Here is a 23,394-nt window from a genome sequence, read left to right as displayed (position 1 = left end):
GAAGATAGATGGAGCTCTAGCTTCAAGAGCATCTCTGAGGTTAAAGGTTATTCAGATTGGAACGTCAATGATTTTTTTTCCCCCCTTTGATAATGCAGGCTCTTAGTGGACCAAAAGAGACTCTTAGACTGGTGTGGTGATTCTTAGGAGGCTTTTATATTGGTGTTGTGAGACTTGGAAGGAACATCTCAGGTTTATGTTCATATTGGCTGGATTATGGTCAGAAATATACTTAGGGTTGTGCACAGGCACTTAGGTGACGAGAATGTGTCCCCCAGCGATTAAGCATGGGAGGCGTTCTGGAAGGTTACTCTGATTGCAACCTGGGTGGCATCAGAGGCAAGCAAGGTTTTAATGGTGAGGAGCTGGACGTCACTCAGGGATACCATCATGTCTACCCCTGGTGCATCTGCACCCCATCTCGGTGGTAGAACCGGGAGGGACGAGTAGGTCGCCTGCGTCAGTAAGGGCCCAACTAAGTCCGACCAGGAAAGAAAAGCTTTGGTGTAAAGTCTGTCTATAACCCTATCTACAGCAGGGAGGAATGCCTCTGGTAGAAAGAAGGCACTGGTTGCCTTTTTTTTTTTTTCCTCTCTCTTACAGATGGGAGCTAAGAATTCCAGCCTCACTACTTTGAACTGTATCCTGAAAAACTGGGATAGATTTGATCCCCAGGGCTTAAACAAAACACACCTGGTCTTCCTATGTGATACTACATGGCCACAGTATCCATTGGAGGACAACAAATGGTGGCTGGTTGGAGGGTCTCTTAAGTATAATACTGGTTTACAATCAGACCAGTTCTGTAGAAAACAAGGAAAATGGGTAGAAGTAGCATATGTGTTGCCCTTTTTCTCTCTGTGAAATATGCCAGACTTAGGTCCTAAGGAAATAGATTTGGGTGTGAAACCTTCAGCTCCCTCCTGTCCTCCTACTTTGCTAGATGAGATGGAGGACAGGAGACAAAGAGATAAAGAAAAGCAGGTTTCTCCAATCTATCCCTGGGATCATATGCACAGAGCAGCCAGAGAGACTGAGGAACAGCCACACAAGCTGTTGCCTCTTCATGAAGCACCCACCAGGAGAAATAATCAGTCTATGAGAGTTAATAAGCCTTTTTCTTATCAAGAAATACAAAAAATCAAGGAGAATCTGGGAGACTACTTAGAGGACCCAGAAAAGTATATTATAGCTTTTAAAGGTGTTACTCTGTTTTATGACCTTACTTGGAAGGATGCAACGTATGTCTTGGGACAAACACTGACTCCTGACTCAACGACTCAAGTATTGGGCAAAGCAGTTGCTTATTGAGATGAATGGCTAGGTAATGATTCAGTAGGGAAGAGGGAGGACGAGATAACCACCCTACCCACTAGAAATCAGGCAGTACCAACTACAGAACCAGACTGGGACTACAAAACAGCTGAATAAAGATGGGATCAGAGTCATTTTGTCAGATGTGTTCTTGAAGGACTCATGCAGGCACTTGCTAAGCCTTTCAGTTCAGTTCACTTCAGTTCAGGTCTGTTCAATTCAGTCACTCAGTCGTGTCCAACTCTTTGTGACCCCATGAATCGCAGCACGCCAGGCCTCCCTGTCCATCACCAACCCCAGAAGTTTACTCAAACTCATGTCAATCGAGTTGGTGATGCCATCCAGCCATCTCATCCTCTGACGTCCCCTTTTCCTCCTGCACCCCCCAATCCCTCCCAGCAGCAGGGTCCCTTCCAATGAGTCAACTTTACGCATCAGGTGGCCAAAGTACTGGAGTTTCAGCCTCAGAATCAGTCCTTCCAATGAACACCCAGGACCGATCTCCTTTAGGATGGAATGGGTCGATCTCCTTGCAGTCCAAGGGACTCTCAAGGGTCTTCTCCAACACCATAGATCAAAAGCATAAATTTTGGGGTGGAGAGGGTGTGGAGAAAAGGGAACCCTCTTACACTGTTGGTGGGAATGCAAACTAGTAAAGCTGCTATGGAGAACAGTGTGGAGATTTCTTTAAAAAGTAGAAATAGAACTGCCATGTGACCCAGCAATCCCACTTCTGGGCATACACACTTAGGAAGCCAGATATGAAAGAGACATGTGTGCCCCTATGTTTATCACAGCACTGTTTATAATAGCCAGGACATGGAAGCAACCTAGATGTCCATGACCAGACGAATGAATAAGGAAGCTGTGGTACATATATGCTATGGAATATTACTCAGTCATTAAAAAGTATTCATTTGAATCAGTTCTAATGAGATGGATGAAACTGGAGCCCATTATGCAGAGTGAAGTAAGCCAGAAAGATAAATACCAATACAGCATACTAATGCATATATATGGAATTTAGGAAGATGGTAACGACAACCCTATATGCAGAACAGAAAAAGAGACACAGATGTACAGAACAGACTTTTAGATTCTGTGGGAGAAGGTGAGGGTGGGATGTTCAGAGAGAACAGCATTCTAACAATTATACTATCAAGGGTGAATCAGATCACTAGCCCAGGTTGGATGCATGAGAGAAGTGCTCAGGGCTGGTGTACTGGGAGATCCAGAGGGATGGGATGGAGAGGGAGGTGGGGGAGGGGGGGGTCGGGATGGGGAACACATGTAAATCCATGGCTGATTCATGTCAATGTATGGCAAAAACCACTACAATGTTGTAAAGTAATTAACCTCCAACTAATAAAAATAAATGCAATAAATAAATAAATAAAAGAATGTCTTTACTGGGAACTCAACTGTCCACCACCTTGATGTTGCTTTGTCTCCAACTATGACAACCTCTGGGATTAAGAAGTCAGTTCTGTAGTTATAGATGTCAAATGATGAAATATAGGGTTCATGACACTCTTCCTTCTTATATTTGTTATGTGTGAAATTGTTTAGTAGTAAGAGTTTATACAAGGTCCATTTTGAAGATTCTGTCTTAGTTATACCCGGAGGAGCCCAAGATAACAGACTCAGGCAGGTTCCCAATGAATAAGTAATTGGAGGACCACATGCTCCTTACTCCATCTCATCTCTTGTCATCTGAAAACTGTCCCCCACACCTGAAAAACTTACCGTCCTCCACGCCCGCCCCTCGCCCCCATCTGCATCTCCATTTCCCTGCTAATCTGAGTTATCTTGGTGGAGATGTTGATTCAGGACAGGGTCTGGAAGCAGAAGGAATGCAGACATTTTTAGAAACAATGAACTAGGCAGACCACTCCTTGGTTTTACCTTCTTTAGTGCCATCGTCAGGTGAGGGATTTGGCCTGGGTAAGGAGTGAGCTACAAGTGGGACTCCATAGATATCTGCAAGTGAGGGAGGAGGAATTCAGAACCCAGTCACCAGGAGGTGGGCAGCTTGCACAGGACCCTGGAGAGAAAGAAGAAGTACAGGGAAAAGAATAGAGCCTAACAGAAGGCCAGACCTACCTGAGTCCTCTGGTTAAACATGTAAGTCACGTCCTTCCTGCTGGAATTATTACTCCAGATGTGGAGGGGATAGAGCTGTACTCACTGCCAAGGAGTCACGAGGAGATGGACAGCCTCCCCCAGAGGCCCTTTGATTCCTCTCTAACTGTGTGTATCCTCCCAAGCCAGAGAGCAGGTCATCCAAAAGATGACCTATTTGAAATAGTATTTAAAACACTACAAAATTTGTCTAAGAGCCTTGGCATATCTTGTTCCCAGAGTTTTGTGGGAGAGAGGATTAATCAGCCTAATTTGGGTTTCCACTGAAGAATCTACAAGCTTCCCCATTGGTAACTTCTGACTTATAATGACCTGATCTCATCTCACAGAACCCAAGTGATGATAAGTTCCAGTGGGCAAGGCCTCTAAGGTTCTTGGTGTCACAGCAGCTGTGTGCCAAGTGATCTACTACTCCCAGGCCTGAGCTCAGGACCTAGGAACATCACCAGACAGTTACAGGCCCCGGCCCACCAGAGGCAGCCTCAGCATCCTCAGCAACAGGCACTTCTGCGGCATTTGTCCACTGATTGGCACTGAGCTTCAGTCTGGAACAAGTGTTCTGGAGGAAGTCCAGTCTCCCTCATCCAAGAGATGGGAAACTGAACCCTGGTGTGTGTGACTCAGCTTAAGGCTGCAGGTAAGTTAGTGAAGACTTGGGACCCAGGAACTCTGGTTCCCAGGCTAGGAGGCTTCAAGGAAGGGCAAGAGGAGTGAAAGCTCAATTGCACCCACTGCTGGGCAGCTCTTAGATGTCTGCAAGCACCAGAGTGGAAGTTCCTTTCTGTTGCCCCTCAAGTCTGGTTCCGATTTGATCAGCAAACCTGCCTCCATGTAGCAGCAGGAAAGCAATATTCAGGGCTGTTTCTTCTGTTTTCAAGGCACAGTGGAGAAGGCCCAGCTGTTGTGACCCAAGGAGGCAGTCTTGCAGGTAGTGACTGACTCACTCCCAACTTAGGATCAAAAGAGCACCTGCTCCTGATTCACATAACACAGACCCTTGGGTGCCTGGGTGACATGAACCTGCATTCACAGCTAGAAGCATTCTGTTCTCAGCCTTCTGGCAACTTAGGTAAGTGTCTTATGTTTCCTCAGGGAACCCCTGGCTGAGCGAAGTTGGGGTTTGAGACTAGTGTGGATGAAGGAAATGTGTTCCCTCTTTGATGCTTCAAGAGATCTTGGAGATTCAAAGGCCTTAAGTAGGTTACGATCAATTTTATGTTTTTCAGGGACTTTGCCTTATGAATCTCATTGGAGAAAAAGGACAGAGATACAGGACAAGGCTGGATATCTTTGGTTCCCAGCTGATTGTGAGTTGAGTTTCAGCCACAAGGCTTCAGAGTCAGGGGCTGATGTTATTCTCAAGCCACCTTTGAAGAAGGAATAGAGGAAAGAGTTTTGGAGGAGAGAGCAGTGTGGTCAAAGGGCCATGGGAATCACACAGAGCAAGATGAAACAAGAGTGATTACTTGTTTCTTTGCTTTATCAGTTCCTTGGAGTTTCTACACCTGAGAACAAGTACATGGAGATAGTCAAGACATTGGTGGTGCCCCTGGCACCTGATGCTCCTGGTGATAACCAGTTTGTGTACACATCCCTGAGTCCAGAGCCGATTCAGCCTTGTGATAGCCCCAGGTTCTTCCTTGTTGGGAAGGTTGATATGGCTCATTGCTGCTAACTCACAGCTGAAGCATGGGATGACGGCATGGTGGTTGACCTGCAGGCCGCGTTACAAGTATGGAAGAATGGTTGGCAGTGGAAGGGTAGCCATTTATTAAGCATGGTTACCTTGGTTCTTAGCATTGGCTACTTCCCACATCTAGAATGCTTTTCTTCCAGCTTTTTGCGTGGCCAGGCCCTTCTCAACATTTAGCATCATCTCAAATGAGTGTCTCTCAGGTTTGCTTTCCCTGGCCACTGCACTCTCACAAGCACAGACTCTGATTCAAAAAGTGCCTAGACACTTCCCTCGGCCAAAACAATAATTATAGTTACCACAGTGGCAAGGTGGAAGAAGGATAAATTGAAAGTTTGAGATTAATATATGTATACTACTATATTTAATAGATAATCAACAAAGACCTACTGTACAGTACAGGAATTCTGCTCAATAATCTGTAATATCCTGTATGGGATAAGAATCTAAGAAATAATAGATACATGTGTATGTATAAGGGTATTAATTTCCCATACAACTAATATTAATACAATACTGTAAATACACTATACTCCTATATAAATTAAAAGTTCAATTTAGAAAAAAAAAAAAAAGATTACCTGTAGAGACCTATGTTGTTCTTTAGAGACGCAGGATTCCAGATATGATGCTGGGGTTGGCGGAGTGGGTGCAGAAATCTAGACATGATCTGAGGTTTCATTTTCCTGAGCTTTGGTGTCTTTGGCTTCTAGTGTCACCATTCATTTGTCTTTCAAAGATCTAGTACAAGGGCTTGGAGACCCCAGCCGGTGTAGTTGCAGGATGAGAGGGAGGTGTTTGTAGGAGAGTGAAATCCCAGCTCCCTAGCCTTGGGTTGGGGCATGTTTGAGGCACAACTTATGTCCCAAATTCCATGTGAAAACTGACTGTAGCTTCCTTCTCCACGACTTGCATGAATTCAGACCCAGGCTGGTTTCATCCTTTGCCATGTCCTGGTTCCCCTGAGACCACACTAGTTTCTCTGGGATATTTTTTTGTTTGTTTGTTTTTAATTTTGGCTGTGCTAGGGCTTCATTGCTGCTCAGGACTTCTCTATTTGCAGCAAGTACAGGCTACTCTGTAATTGCACTTGTTTTCAATCCTGTGCTTCTCTTGAGCAGATCACAGGTTCTAGGGTGCTGAAGCTCAGAAGTTGTGGCCCACCAGCTTAGTTGCCCTGGGACAGTTGCAATCTTCCTAAACCAGATCTCAAACACATATCTTAAGCACTGGATCAAAAGGGAAAACAATCTGAAAGGAATTTTATTTTATTTTATTTTCTCCTTTATTTATTTATTTATTTTTTTCAGTGGGTTTTGTCATACACTGATATGAATCAGCCATAGATTTACACGTATTCCCCCTCCTGATCCCCCTTCCCACCTCCCTCTCCACCCGATTCCTCTGGCTCTTCCCAGTGCACCAGGCCCGAGCACTTGTCTCATGCATCCCACCTGGGCTGGTGATCTGTTTCACAATAGATAATATACATGCTGTTCTTTCAAAACATCCCACCCTCACCTTCTCCCACAGAGTTCAAAAGTCTGTTCTGTACTTCTGTGTCTCTTTTTCTGTTTTGCATATAGGGTTATCGTTACCATCTTTCTAAATTCCATATATATGTGTTAGTATGCTGTAATGTTCTTTATCTTTCTGGCGTATTTCACTCTGTATAATGGGCTCCAGTTTCATCCATCTCATTAGAACTGATTCAAATGAATTCTTTTTAAAGGCTGAGTAATATTCCATGGTGTATATGTACCACAGCTTCCTTATCCATTCATCTGCTGATGGGCATCTAGGTTGCTTCCTTGTCCTGGCTATTATAAACAGTGCTGCAGTGAACATTGGGGTGCACGTGTCTCTTCTGAAAGGAATTTTAAATGTATCACTTTTACTTGAATCTTGGCACCATGGCTGATTGATGAGAAGACTGATAGAGGATTGTCCCCTGCTTCAAGCAACCTCCTGAGATCAGGACTGGTTTAGGTTCCCCTCCCAAGTGTTCCTACAGCATCTTGACTATCCTGCCATGTGGCTTTGTTCTTGTTTGAGTTTCTGAAACCCACACTAGACCACAGCTTCCAGAGGGCAAGGCTGTCATTTGACTGCCCTTTCAAGTGACTTAAAAGGCTGTCACTTGTAAGTATACATCAGTAGATCTTGTCTCATTCAGACTCTAATGTCAAGACAAGGCTAACACAAAGATCAGTTATTCTATTATGAGTGTTAGGTTATAGGTTCAACTACTGTAATCAAACCCTAAATACCATTGTGTTAAACAGAATACAATTTCAATTATCTTTCATATAATGGTAGTGCAGGTCTCTCCAGAGAGATGGGGACCCACTTCTTTCTTGTCACATCTTCCACCTGTGCTACTTACCTCTGGTCTAAAATGGCTACTCCAGCTCCTGTCATTATATTTGCATCCCAGCTCGTGGGACAGAAAATAATTTTTCCATTTGGAAGTGACTTATCAACTCTACTCAAATTCCACTGGCAGAAGTATCTTCCATGGTCATGGCAAACCTGGGGTGGTGGGTTCACAGAAGGGCAGGGTAATGTGATCCTACTACAGAGCATTCATGATGAGTAACAAGGGCCACCGTCCTTCATTCATGTCTCTGTAATTCTTTCTTCTTTGATTCTCCCCACAAATCTCTCTGTCTGTTTTGGTCTGCAGATATGGATATGGATGAGGTTATAAGAGAGGAAATGGCCCAGGCTCTACAAATATGTAGAGAACAAGAAAGGAAAGAAGATAAGAAAGTATAAAAGTGCAAAATCTATAGGAAAGCATGCTTGTAATCATAATTTTGCATTTATACAATTTAGGTATGCTGCTGCTGCTGCTGCTATGTCACTTCAATCGTGTCTGACTCTGTGGAACCCCATAGATGGCAGCCCTCCAGGCTCCCCATCCCTGGGATTTTCCAGGCAACAACACTTGAGTGGGTTACCATTTCCTTCTCCAATGCATGAAAGAGAAAAGTGAAAGTGAAGTCACTCAGTCATGTCCAAATCTTAGGGACCCCATGGATTGTAGGCCACCAGGCTCCTCCGTCCATGGGATTTTCCAGGCAAGAATACTGGAGTTGGGTGCCATTGTCTTCTCCGTTATGAATCAATTTATAAAATAAAAAAAAGAGAAATGTAAAATATAAATATATTCACTAAACCCAACAAAATAATAAGGCTGTATCATATTATACACATAGTAATATCAGGATTAAATTTGGATGCACATTGCAAAAAACTAAAACAACCATAATTTTAGCAAGATAAACTTGATTTTTCTCTCCCTCTGAAACAAAGCTGGAGGTGGGCCAGCCAAGCCTGGGTGGTATCCATCTCCAAGTTTACATGATTGGCCAATACAACTACAGGAGTTCAAGTCATCTCAACTAAACTCCAGACAACAGTTAGGAAATAGGTGTGGAAGGGAAGAGTCTCATCTCTCAGCTAAATGAGCTCCTTGAAAGCAGTCTTCCAAGAAATCCCTCTTCTACATCTGCTTGCATCTCAAATTCACTGATCATGACAAAGAGCATGGGTGGGCAGGAAATGCAATCCTGTAGTTCCTGGGCTCATAACTATATAACAAACCATTTTCAGTTTTGAAAGAGAAGCAGAGAATAGATCATTTTGTAGGTAGCCACAAGTGCCTGCCTTAAAGAAAAAACCTTTTCTGAATGGATGAGACTGAATGGCTGGGCAGTGTGGGAGCCAGGAGGAAGGAGAAACGATGGGAAACAGTTAGATGGATCTGAACTGTGCTCCAGATAAGAGACAGACTGGTCAGTAGAGATCTTCTAAGGACTGAAGTGAGGATTATACATACCACATGACCCAATTTGTTCTGAAAACTGCTTTTCCCACTCAGGTCCCAAATCTCTCTCAATTCTTCAGCTTCTAAATACCTTGTCTTTGTTACCTCACATTCTGGCCTACCTGTCTCACCTTCCTTATTTCTGTTCACATCACTTCTCCGTCTAGTCCACCAGCATTGCAAGGTCCAGAGCTGAGGAGTTAGCAATACTTTCTAGAAGTGGGTAGAAACACAATGACTATTTCTACTTTAGTATTTTTTTGTGCTGATCAAGGTCTTTTGAAGGACTGAGATGGCTAGAACTATGGAGATCTCATGTTTCCTCTAAAATCCTAACCAAGAATGTGACTTTCTTGGCCCTGGAGGGGATGCGTTCACTTTTGCACCACAGGTCTTAGCAGAACAATAAGTCCCCTTTATATGAACAAGTTACATTTCAAAAGGGTCCTCAAAAATCCCAATTTCTTCATAAGTCCAGGAAAGTTACTTAGGTAGCCAACTAAGACAATTGCTTATGTATTAAAACAGTAGTTTAATAGCTTTATGATACTATTTACGCAAGTAATGCATAAAATAACAAACACAAACAATATAACAAACATATTTAATCTTGCAATACCTAGAGAGAGTATGGCAACCCTCTCCAGTATTTTTGTCTGGAGAATCCCCATGGCAAGAGGAGCCTGGTGGACTACAATCCATATGTTGCCAAAGTTGGACGCAGCTGAGCAACTAAGCACACCTTTAAAAGTAGAGTGCTAGTACCATCTACATCACCACTGCATTTATGCTTCCATCCAGACAGCGTAGGCTTGAAATAAAAACACTGCACTATTGTCCTCCATACACTTCTGTACAATAAAATACGCAAAGCACACCCACTTGTCTGGGATGTGCCCACGACAATGTGTGTCAGATCTGTGAAATAACTGATGTGATTGCACATTCAGTTGCATTTTTACATGTTTGAAAGTTTTCAACTTGAAGGTCTGTATGTAACAGACTTGTTACACATGCTTTCAGTGAATGTATGTAGTGAAGGAACAAGAGATGAGAGTAAGGATCTGCCTGTTCTTTCCCTTTTTCCATGTATTATGGCCACTCTAAATAGGAATTTCAATGGGTATAATTGAGGCCCAGTGTATGGGAACACGGTTGCAAGTGACAGAGGACCAGGATCCCAGGATGTAGAGCAAGAGCCATGGTATGTTGAAAAGAGCCAAGAGTGTGAAATAGGAGGAAACAAGTTGTCACTGGTTTATGTGAAAGACTTGGCAAATATCATCTGGATTTGTCTGTAGTGATTGAGCGGTGGTTTAGACGAGCAGTCCCTGTTGCCCAGGGTGTGCAAGAGAGGAGAAGAGAGTGGAGACTGAACTGTGAAAATCAAACCTGTATCCCAGGTCAAGTATGTCTAGTATTGAAGAGACCTAAGTCCTGTCAATTTATCTGCTCCCTCCTGAGAAGAATTAGAGTAGTATAAGAGGGAAGGTCCACACTATACTATCACCTAGTTCTTCTTTTGTCCAGTGAACATTGATTTCTAATGCAATTTCTTTATAAACAGGGCCTATACTTTGTATGATGGAAGACTTCTAATTTACTGTCCTATATAAACCTTTGGGGCTCTTCTGTGCCCAGGCACATGGTGCCCTGGAGACTGGAAGGCTCTGTTTCGGCTTCAGAGTGCAGTGTATGGGGATCTGCTGTCGTCTGGGGCCTGGGTTATATCTTCAGTCTGGGTTCACATCTGAGGGGTTAACTCTAGTTGGGTTTAATTCTATCATCTTGCTCTTTATCTTCAATTTATCCCATGTTCTTTCTTGCCACCTCTCTTTCTATCCCTGACTTCTTTGTGACTGAGTAGTTTCTATGATTCCCTCTTATATCCTGTGTCACTTTATTAAATATAACCATATTTTAAGTAGTTTTAAGATCCATGGTATGCACCTTTAACTTTCCCATCTATCATTATTAATTATGATAATTATTAATAATTATTAAATTATTTATTTATTTGTCATTTCTTTGACTGTATTGGTTCTTAGTGTGGAATGCAGGTCTTCTTTGTGGAAGGGATTCTCTATTTGAGCAGGTCAAGCTCAGTACTTGCAGCATGTAAACTCTATTTGAGATATGCAGACTTAGTTACTTAGTGGTATGTGGGATCTTAGTTCTCTGGCAAAGGAACAAACCAGCATCCCATGCAATGCAAAGCAATTCCCTAACCATTGGACCACCAAGGAAATATCTATATTTATCTTTTAACACATATTACATGTTTATCATTTTGGGTACTATTCATTCCCCTGCAGATCCAGATTTCCACTTCGTTTTAAATTCATTCTGACTTGAGACCTTTAAAAAAACATTTATTACATTGGTGTGTTGGTGGTGATGCAGTCTTGTAGTTGTTGTATGTCTGAGAAAGTATTTTATCTTGTTTTTGATATATATTTTTCTTGGCTATAGAATTCTGAGTCAATTATATTTCTTTCAGTATTTTAAGATGTGGTGCCAGTGTCCTCTGGGTAACGTTGTTTCACATTCCTAATCGGCTGTCATTCCCATTTTTGTTCTGCTATTTCTGTTTTCCCTTCTGGTTACATTCTTTTGATTGATTATTTTAAACAATGAATTATGATATGCCTTTTATTGGTTGTCATATTTCTTGTCCTTGAATTAATTGTGCTTCTGTGTTAACGGGTTTAAAGCTTTCATGATATCTGGAAATTTTTCAGCCAGTAATTATGAAGTTCTTTCCTCTATTCTCCTGTCTTTCACTTCCTGTGGGATTCCATTTACATATATTTTAGCACTCTTAAAGCTGTTTCTAAGCTCTCTGATGCACAATTAATTCTTCCCACAGTCTTTCCTTTTTATTTTACATTTCTCTATTTAACATACTCAATATTCTTCAGCTTCATGAATATAAGGATTATTGATGTAGGAAGCATCTTAATGTCCTTTCTTGCTAATTATGTGATGTATATTTTACCTGTGTTTTCACTAACTGATTTTTCACTCATTATGGGTATTTTCTTGCTTCTTTACACATTTGGATTTTTTTCTTCTTAAGTTTATTTATTTATCTTAATCAGAGGATAATTACTTTACAATATTGAGATGAAACTAGGACGAATACTTTCACAATTTATATGGAAATTTTAAATTGGATTGTGGCTGTAATCACTTTTACCCTTTGGATGCTGGATATTTTTTAATTTTTATAAATTTTTCCTTTCACTGTTTGCAAACACTCTTAATTTCTTGGAAACAATTGCATTTTTGAAGGCTTGCTGTTCTTCACCAACTCCTGGAGCTTGGGCAAGCTCATGTCCATCAAGTCAATGATGCCATCCAACCATCTCATCCTCTGTCATCCTTTTCTCCTCCTGCCTTCAATCTTACCCAGTAACAGGGTCTTTTCTAATGAGTCAGTTCTTCACATCCATTGGCCAAATTATTGGAGGTTCAATTTCAGCATCAGTCCTTCCAATGAATGTTCAGGATTGATTTCCTTTAGGATTGACTGGTTGTATCTCCTTACAGTCCAAGGGATGCTCAAGAGTCTTGTCCAACACCACAGTTCAAAACCATCAATTCTTCATTGCTCACCATTTTTTATGGTCCAACTGTCACATCCATACATGACAACCGGAAAAATCATAGCTTTGGTTATACTGAACTTTTTCAGCAAAGTAATGTCTCTGCTTTTAAAAAATTTGTATAGGTTTGTCATAGATTTTCTTCAAACAAGCAAGCCCCTTTTAATTTCATGGCTGAAGTTATCATCTGCAGTAATTTTGAAGCCCCCAAAAATAAATCTCTCACTGTTTCATTGTTTTGCCATCTATTTGTCATGAAATGATGGGACCAAATGCCATGATCTTCATTTTCTGAATGTCCAGTTTAAACCAGATTTTCACCCTCCTTTTTCACTTTCATCAAGAGGTTCTTCAGTTCCATTTCAATGTCTGCAGTGAGAGTGTTGTCTTCTGCATATCTAAGGTTATTGATATTTCTCCCAGCAATCTTGATTTCAGCTTCTACTTCATCCAGTTGGCATGATGTACTCTGCATACAAGTTAAATAAGCAAGGTGACAATATACAGCCTTTACCTACTGGTTTCCCGATTTGGAACCAGTTCATTGTTCCATGTTCAGTTCTAACTGTTGCTTCTTGACCTGCATACAGATTTCTCAAAAGGCAGGTAAGATGGTCTGGTATTCACATCTCTGGAAGTTTTCTGCAGTATGTTGTGATCCACACAGTCAAAGGCTTTTGCACGGTCAAAACAGCAGAAGTAGGTGTTTTTCTAGAATTCTCTTGTTTTTTCCATGATCCAAAGGATTTTGGCAATTTGATTTCTGGTTCCTCTGCCTTTTCTAAATCCAGCTTGAACATATGGAATTTCACAGTTTATGTAGCATTAAAGATTTGCTTGGAGAAATTACTTTGATAGCATGTGAGATGAGTGCAACTGTGTGGTAGCTGAGCATTCTTTGAAATCACCTTTCTTTGGGATTGGAATGAAAATGAACTTTCCAGTCCTGTGGCCACTGCTGAGTTTTCCAAATTAGTTGGCATATAGTGCGGCACTTTCACAGCATCATCTTTTAGGATCTGATATAGCTCTACTGCAATCCCATCACCTCAACTAGCTTTGCTGATAATGATGCTTCTGAAGGCCCATTTGACTTCGCATTTCAGGATGTCTAGCTCTAGGTGAGTGATTACACCATCATGGTTACCTGGGTCATTAACGTCTTTTTTGGACAGTTCTTCTATGTATTATTTCAGCCTCTTCTTAATATATTCTTCTTCTGTTAGGTCCATATCATTTCTCACTTTTATTGTGCCCATCGTTGCCTAAAATGTTCCCTCCCTATCTCTAATTTTCTTGAAGAGATCTCTGGTATTTACCATTCTAATATTTTCCTCTATTTCTTTGCCTTGATCACTTAGGAAGGCTTTTTTTAAATTTTTAATCTCTTCTTGCTATTCTTTGGAATTCTGCATTCAGATGGGTATGTCTTTGTTTTCTCCTTTACCTTTTCCTTCTCTTCTTTTCTAAGATTTTGTAAGGCCTCGTCAGACACCCATTTTGCCTTTTTGCACTTCTTTTTCCTGGGGATGGTCTTGATGTGGCATGTACAGATCAAAAAATGAAGATCACGGCATCCAGTTCCATCACTTCATGACAAAAACCTGGATAAACACTGAAAACAGTGACAGCCTTTATTTTCCTGGGCTCCAAAATCACTGTAGATAGTGACTGCAGCTGTGAAAAAAGAGATGCTTGCTCCTTGGAGAAAAGCTATGAAAAACCTGACAGCATACTAAAAAGCAGAGACATTACTTTACCAGCAAAGGTCTGTATAGTCAAAGCTATGGTTTTGCTAGAAGTCGTGACTGGATGTGAGAGTTGGACCATAAAGAAAGCTGAGCACCAAAGAATTAATGCTTTTGAACTGTGGTGTTGGCCCAGACTCTTGAGAGTCCCTTGGACCTCAAGGAGATCCAACCAGTCAATCTTAAATGAAATCTGTCCTGAATATTCTTTGTAAGGACCGTTGCTGAAGCTGAACTTCCAATACTTTGGCCATTGATGAGAAGAACTGACTCATTAGAAAAGTCCCAGATGCAGGGAAAGTTTAAAGGCAGGAGGCAAAGGGGAAGATAGAAGACGAAATTGTTGGGTGGCATCACCGACTTGATGAACCTGAGTTTGAGCAAGCTATGGGAGTTTTTGATGGACAGGGAAACCTGGCATGCTGCACCACATGATATAGCAAAGAGTTGGACATGACTGACAGACTGAACTGAACTGATGTACAGAGGACATCAGGGAGCAGGCAGAAGTCTTTGGGGAAGGTAGAAGGATCAATTCATGGCTGGCTGACAATGATGGGTCAGCAGGCCTTTTAAAGCTGGAGAAGCTGTAGGGAAGCAATTCCATGCCAGGTGAAGAGAATGGTAAGAGAAAGACAGGGCGGCAGTGCTGGGATTTCCCAGAGGACAAGATCCCTGCTTGATTAAACTTTATCAATGCTCAATATTGTTCAGTGATTGGAAACATGAGTTTTGTTTTGGAAGTGGTAGAGCAATAATCAATGGAAGGACTGATGTTGAAGATGAAGCTCCAACACTTAGGCCCCCTGATGTGAAGAGCCAACTCATTGGAAAAGACCCTGATCCTGGAAATTTTGTGGGCAGAAGGAGAGGGGTCAAAAGGATGAAATGGTGATTCAGCATCACTCACTCAATGGACATGAGTTTGAGGAAACTCCACAAAACAGTGAAAGCCAGGGGAAACCTTTTCTGTTTCCTTACATGTAATCACATAGAGTCAGACATGACTTAGCAACTGAACAATACCAATGAGAACAGAGGGTCCAGTCAATCCTGTGGCCCTGGTGGGAGTGGTGAAAGATTTAGGTGGAAGGGGAGGCTTCCCATCCTCTGGTGCAGGTCCTTGAATCCAAGACAAGGAGTACAAGATTTTGAATGTGTAACTAAACATTGTTTTCTGAAAAAAACAAAACAAAATAAAAAAACTGTATTCTGCAAGAGTGAGAACTTTGGCTGAGTTTGTTCTATAGATTTTGTGAGGGATGTGGAAGGGATATGGATTGGGCTGAGTCTGCAAAAACCAGGTGACCAGCTGCTGGAGGACGAGGCATGTGGTAAACATTCTGCACCAGGTGGAAAACGAATCCAGAAAAATTGTCCCTTATGGAGTGTACATACCAATGTATCAGATTGTTTCAGCAGATCACTTCAGTGCTGTTGTGGGGCAATCGAGAAATGCATGATGATTTGTTTGCTTTTGTCAATTCCTGTGGGTAGTTAGATGAGTCAGTGTCTGGTTACTTCACTGCATGGTTGGAATCATGCTTGGGAAAGAAAACTAGATGAGGTCCACACATATTTTGTTGTTAAACAGCAAGCATAGGAAGGTTTCTAAGACAACTGTAGGTGATTTAAACACGAGGGGCTAAATGGGGGCAGTTTCATTTAACAGGCTGAGATTGGACTGTACAGGTTGCCATAGTAGATGCTATGTCAAGTAGCTATAAGAGATACTTGTTGCTACTCTGGAGATTTGGGAAACTGACAAGAGACCAAGAGCCTTTTTGGCTTTCCTTTCAGTGTGATTTCAGGGGAGAAGTAGTTGACAAGGAAAGGCTGACTGGTAAGGCTGAGGAAGGGATTAATCTGAGCCAGTAATCATTAGCTCTTTTGGGAACCCAAAAAACTGAAGCATCGGCTCAGTCAGAGTTCTGTGTCATGGTTCAGAAATAGAGGTCATTTGGCTTGAGTCTATATTTAGCCTTGGAGATGGCAGCCATAACTTCTAAACAGAAGATTTCCTTCTCCCCAGGTGGCAGAATAATTCATATTTGTTCCAGACTCAGAAACCCAGAGAGCTCTTTTAGGGCCACTTGTTCTTTGCAGGCACACATGCAACCTAGAAGGTGGGATTATCATCATGCTGCCCATTCTCCAGATGAGAAAACTGAGGTTAAGGGACTTGATCAAGGTCACACAGCTAAGTATGTGAAAAGCCAAGCACAAACCCAGGGTAACAGTTGTCAAATTGTGTGTTTTTGCTCCACACCCACTGGGAGTGGTGGGTGGTGATCTGCAACCAATGCTTAGGCAGAAGCAAGCAATATTCAGGCTTAAATTGAATAAAGTAAGGAAAACCATTAGAAAATTCAACTATGACCAGAATCAAATCCCTTATGATTTTATAGGGGAGATGAAAAAAAGATTCAAGGGATTAGGTCTGGTAGCCTGAAGAACTATGGATGGAGGTTTGTAACACTGTACGGGAGGTGGTCACCAAAACCATCCCCATGAAAAACAAAAGTGAGTAGGCAAAGTGGTTGCCTGAGGAGGTCTTAAAAACAGCTGAGAAAATAAGAGAAGTGAACAGCAAAGGAGAAAGGGAAAGATACACCCAATGGAATGCAGACTTCCAGTGAATAGCATTCACTGGAATGAATAGCAAGGAGAGATAAGAAAAGTCCTCATAAGTGAATAGTGCAAGAATTACTGGAATACAACAGAATTGTAGAATATGGATCTCTTCAAGAAAATTCTAGATACCAGAGGATCACATCATGCAAACTTGGGCACAATAAAGGACAGAAAACTCAATGACCTCACAGAAGCAGATAGATTAAGAAGAGGTGGCAAGAATGCACAGAAGAACTACACAAAAATGGTCATAATGACTGGGATAGGGAAGATGCTGGGGTCACTCACATAAAGCCAGATATACTAGAGAACGAAGTCAAGTGGGCCTTAGGAAGCATCACTACAAGCAAAGCTAGGGAAGGTGATGGAATTCCAGCTGAGTTGTTTAAAAATCCTATAGAATGAGGCTGTAAAAGTGCTGCATTCAATATGTCAGCAAATTTGGAAAACTCCACCATGTCCACACTGCTGGAAAAGGTCAATTTTCATTTCAATCCAAAAGAAAGGCAATTTCAAAGAATGTTCAACCTATCATGCAATTGCGCTCATCTCACTTGCTAGCAAGGTAATGCTCAAAATCCTTCAAGCTAAGCTTCTACAGTACATGAACTGAGAACTTCCAGATGTACAAACTAGTTTGAGGAACCAGAGATCAAATTGCCAACATCCATTGGATCGTAGAAAAAGCAAGGGAATCCCAGAAATACATTTTCATCTGCTTCATTGACCATGCTAAAGCCTTTCACTGTGTGGACCAGAACAAACTGTGGAAAATTCTTAAAGAAATGGGAGTATTATGTCATACCTTTCTCCTAAAAAAGTCTGTATGTAGGTCAAAAAGCAGCAGTTAGAATCAGACACGGAACAACTGAAAGATTTAAAATTGGGAAAGGAGCATGACAAGGTGTAGTTTGTCACTCTGGTTATTTAACTTATATGTAGGATGCATCACTCAATATGCTAGTCTGGATAATTCCAAGCTGGAATCAATATTGCTGGGAGAAGTATCAACATCCACAGATATGAAGATGACACCATCCTAATAGCAGAAAGCAAAGAACTAAAGACCCTCTCAATGAGGAGAGGAGATGAAAATACTGGCTTAAAACTCAAGATTCAAAAAACTATTCACAAAACGATACTCCCCATTCATGGCATCCAGCCCCACCACTTCATGGCATATCAATGAGGGAAAAGTGGAAACGGTGGCAGATTTTATTTTCTTGGGCTCCAAAATCACTATGGACCTTGTTCGCAGCCACAAACTTAAAACACACTTGCTCCTTGGAAGGAAGAAATGCTATGAAAAGCCTGCACAGTGTATTAAAAAGCAGAGACACACATTGCTACAGAGGTCTTCAGTGTCAAAGCTATGGTTTTTCCAGTAATCATGTACAGATGTGAGATCTGGACCATAAGACAGGGTGAATGCCAAAGAATTGAGCTTCTGAACTGTGGTGCTTGAGAAGATTCTTGAGAGTCCCTTATACAACAAGGGGATGAAACCAGTCAATCTGAAAGGAAATCAACCTCTGACCCCTGCTGTCTCAGCTGAGGCATCTATTGAGGGCCTCCAGGTGGAAAGAACGGATGCTTCCACAGCAAAAGTGCCTAACCATGGCAGCTCCAAGCAAAGAGTTTGTAGCTCCAGAGGAGGAAGCTCAGAAAGGCTGAAGGCTCTGTGTACCCTGGGCCCCCTGAAACAAGTGTTGCATTCTCCCCTGCATCACTGAAGGCCAAGGAAGGGGCATTTTGGACCCTGGAGGAGGGGGATGGCTCAGGAATCCACTGGGACCACCACTTACCAAGTAGGACTGGAAAGGACAGAGCAGGCATATGTGGCAGAGAGCTGGTGACTAGGGTGTGATCACAAAAGGGAACCAGCTCTGCATGAAGTACCTCACCCAAACTCCCCTGGAGGAGAAGCCCAGTGATAAGTACCTCTGAGATGGGAAGAAGAGTGTCTATATCATTACCCCTTAGAATTCCTCTGAATGAGGAGGTGGTGGAGTTGGTGGGTCAACACAAACACTTCCATGGCCTAGACCATCCCCCAGTCGCTATCCTTGGGTCTGCCTCTCCCAAGCTTCAGTCATGAAGTTCTGGAGGAAACTGAGAATCATGTGTGTCCTCTGGGTGAGGGCCAATGACCATGTAAAGCCATCTGCCAGGATGGCTGATCTGGGGCTGTACATGTGGTCTGAGGTGGGTCATTCAGGGAACACACTTGAAGTCTGATGTCTGCAATCTTTTTCCTTATTGGAGATTCCTTCAGGACATAAAACCCTAGAGCAGGTAGCTTGGACTCCCTCACTAGGTGTAGAAGCCTTAAGGGAGAAAGTTGTCAGGCTAAGACCCTCAAAGAAGAGTGAAGGTTAGAAAGAGAAATATGATGACCTATGATTTCTTGGGTCCAGTCACTGAGATCCTTATATTTGCTCTCAGTCGTTTGTCCTTGATTCCCAGAAACATTTCAATGAATCTCCCCATTCTTCCAAGCCGGTTGCAGTTGTCTCCCCTTTACTGTGATTCAGACTTTGTTCCAGATCCTTCCCGATCATTGTACAACTCCCAGGCACAAACATACGCACCCATTTGTTTCAACACCATGATGAGTGAAACCCTTTATTCTTTACTGAGAATAGGGTGTGCAGACCACCAGTTACAGTTCACCAGCATCCTGGGCAGGAGTGCCCTAAGTGTGAGTGAGTGTTTCTGAGGGGCGGCCGTACTGATTCCTGTGCCACTCCAAGCATGTACACTGCCTGTGCCGGGCCAACCCTGTCATTTCCTCGATCAAAGACTGAGAAATGCAGTCTCAGGAAGACGTCACCCAGGATCCACGTCTCTGTAGATGTACTCACTGTGTGCTCTTTAAAGGTGGTATGGCAGTGGCCTCTAGAATCCTGAGGGAGTCAGAGACACACACCAGGCACCCTGAGCCCTTACATGCGACTCCCACAAATATCCAGACCCAGCACAATTCTTGGTTTTATTTCCCTCTTTTGGTAAGTATCAAAGGATTTTCCTTTTAGCAGGGGATATGTGAGAGCTCATCCAAAACCAAAAAGGGCCTGTACATGCAGTTGCCATGAGGAAGGGTGTGGGGGAGAGGAGAACTGGGAGTTGGGGAAACAAGGAATGTTAAAAAAACTAAGTCCTAATGTAGAGCATAAGGAACTATATTCAATGTCCAGTGATAAACCACATGAAAGAGAATAAGAAAAAGAATATATATTTTTTATGTGTATAACTGAGTCACTTTGCTGTGCAGCAGAACTTAAGGCGACACTGAAGATTAGCCACACTTCAACACAATTTTTAGAAAAGAACAAGAGTGTCCCCTGGTTCTCCTCACTCCCTGTCTCTTTCCTCCTGACTCCTGCTCCTTGTTTTCTCTGCAGAGAATGCCGGTTCTCCTCCTGCATCCCCACAATCCATACTTCATTAAAAAAAACTTTATTTTGTATTGGAATATAGCTGATTAACAATATTCTGGGTTTCAGGTGGACAATAAAGTGACTCAACCATATGAATCCGTGTATCCTGGTCCCAGAGATACCCCTCCCATCCAGGCTGTCATATAACTGAGCGGAGTTGCCTGTGCTACACAGTAACTCATTGTTGGTTATGCATCTTAAATATAGCAGTGCCCACAACACGTTCTTGAAGACTTAACTCAGGAGCTCTGGGAAACCTCCTTCAGCCCACACTCACCCTCTTTGGCCACTCCAGGCTTGATTGGGTAAATTACTCTGATTCCCCATTCCCACCAGTCAGTCCGTAGACGTCATCACCCCTAGTAAGTCCCCAGTGCCCCAATGCAGAGCACCTTGGGATGCCATTTGCATGGAATCCAGTGCAGTGTTGCCTAGAACCAAGCAACCCTCCATATGGCTCCATGAGTTTGTGGTTTTAGAATTCCTGAAATTCCCTCTGTTCCTCAAAGCCTTGTTTGAGCCCACCAGCCTGCTCTGAACTCCCACAGGGAGCTGACATGAAGCCTCCACCCTGTGCCGGGGCTGAGCAGTCACCATGCACTCTTTATTCCCCTTAGCATCCAACCTCCCTAGAGAAGGGTCAGGTATCCCAACTCACAAAGGCGTCACTTGGCCAGAGCAAGGGGAAGGTGTTAGCCGAGAACTAGGCTGACCATGTAATTTATCATCCAAACCAGGAAAACTGCGAGAAGGGGAGGGAGAGTGTTATTCCCTGTGTTGAGACAGCACACTGGGACTGTCCCCAGCCATTCTCCTTGTCACGTGGCCTATTTCAGGGACTGCTAGTGCTGACTTCCCGGGTTCATGCATCTGAAGTTTCATTTTGAACTGAAGCTCCTTGAACACTGAGGACCTTAGTGTTCCTCTCTCGTTGAGACTCCCACCATGCCAGCATGGTGTGGCGTCTCCGCATTTATTTCGGGATGATCAGTGTCCCAAACGGGCCTTTACTCTCAAACGGTTGGTGTTGTGGGAGGTTCTGGCCCAGCCACAGGGCTCAGCAGCATCTGCAATAGTGAGAGATGGCCTGCAGAGGGCGGCCTCCTCCCAGCAGCAGACCAAGGGTTATTTTGAGTCCCTATTTGAGAACCACCCTCAGGGTCCTCCCCTCACCTCGAGGATGTAGGCTCGAGCTGGCATTGGGTAGTTGATGCCATTGATGGTTGAAGATAATAGAGGGCAGGTTATTGACCACAAAATATGAAACGTAGTGCTATTAGAGAGAGAGGGAGAGAGGTTGGCCCTGGGGATCATTGTTGTGTGTGGAGACTGGGAGTGATCCTGGGGCATGAGCCTCCACCTCGGAACCCCGTGGCGAGGCACTGATGAGCTCCTGGATGTTATTGATCAGTTTTCTTGAGCCAAGGGTCAGTGATGCCCCGGTGTCCACAAGAGCCTCGCAGGTTCCAGAACAAGCAGTTAACCTGTCTTTTCATGGAGATGCTGAGAGACAGTGGAACAAAGCAGGCATCAAGGTCACTCTGAGTCTCCCCAGAGCTGCCCTCTTCCCGACTGTCTCCTAAACAGCCCTTTGTCTCTTACCCTGAATCTTTTCCCTTTCTCTTGACACGGCATCTTCCTTGACATCCCTGAATGCAGTACTTGAGTACACCAGGATCTTTTGTACCTTGACACAAGCTGGTTTTCCTTCCTAGAAGAGTCCCCTCCCCTTTGAAGAAACAAATTTTTTCTTATCTTCCAGATTCCAGCTTAACTGATATGGTTTCAGGGAAGTCTTTCCCCCGGTATTTATCAGTCTCCCTTCTTGACACTCTCTGTAGACCCTTCCTCACGTCTAGCATGTACCAAAGTCACAATTCATTATGAGTGTGTGTCACTTCCGTGCATCTGCCTTCTTAGATGTGAGGGCGAGTTTTATTCTCATTGCCTCCCTAAAGTGCCTGGCACACAGTGGATGCACAACGCTTCTCTGTTCAGTGAGTGAATGAAGACTATGAAAATAATGAATGAGAAACATCCAGAGAGCTCTGCAAATAACCAGTCAACCACAGGGTGAAGATGGAGATTCGCAGGGTCAGGAGATTCTCATAGTGGTGGGAATGAAGGGCTCCTCTGTGAGAGGGTGTCTCCCAGCACTGCTGCTGCAACCAGCTCGGACCTTGAGACCCTGGCCAGGAAATACATGACTAGCACATAGAAACTCCAAAAGACAGGTCAGCTTTTGTCTGAGTGTATCACACAGAATCCTATCAGTTATTGCCTCTTGTCCTCAGGTCACTTCTGGATCTCACCTTTCTGATTTTCTGTTATAGCCCCTGCCCCAGTATATGCCCATGTACGTGGGGTGTCTTTTTATTAGTTGCTTTCATGTCTTAAGACTGCAGCCAACCTCTCTCCACTGCTGAGTAGCTTCTCTAGAAGGAGACCTGTTTTCCCCATTTGCTCAGGACTTACCCTGTTTTTAAACTTACATTTATCTGTACTGAGAACTTGCTTGGTCCCAGGTAACCCTGGACAGTTGGTCATCTTATAACGCTGTCCAGGCTGGTGAAATCCTCCCTGACCCTGTTCACCACACTGCAGAGTCCTCTGACTGTGCTCCCCGCCTCACAGGGCAGTGGGTGCAACGCTCTCCCAGCTGCACAGACCTCTCTGGACCCTGTGAGGATCCTGGTCAGAGTGCTGGTCAGGAGGACTGGGGTGATTATGAATGCATGGGTTGTTTGTGTATCTATGTGCTTGTGTGTTTGTTTGTATGTGTGTTTGTATGTATGTGTGTGTTTCTGTGTGTCTCTGACTAGTATGCATGTTTATACATGTCTCCGTGTATGTTTATATGTGTCTGCTTATGTGTTTCCATGTGGCTGTGTGTCTCTCTGTGTCGTTGTGGGTGGTATATATGTCTGTGTTACTATGTGTCTGAGAATCCATTTGTGTGTGTCTGCCTGTGTCCATGTATAGT

At 43.1% G+C, this 23,394-nt stretch overlaps 1 pseudogene; it reads right to left on the bottom strand.

Moving 5' to 3' along the window:
* Positions 1-3,316: 3,316 nt before the first annotated feature.
* The window catches only part of LOC122430724, a 34,647-nt pseudogene continuing 14,569 nt past the window's right edge, over positions 3,317-23,394 (bottom strand).

Source organism: Cervus canadensis, chromosome 29, assembly GCF_019320065.1.
Source record: "Cervus canadensis isolate Bull #8, Minnesota chromosome 29, ASM1932006v1, whole genome shotgun sequence".
NCBI lineage: Eukaryota > Metazoa > Chordata > Mammalia > Artiodactyla > Cervidae > Cervus > Cervus canadensis.
The sequence above is the reverse complement of the archived record's forward strand: the minus strand, read 5'-3'. Positions and strand labels throughout refer to the sequence as shown.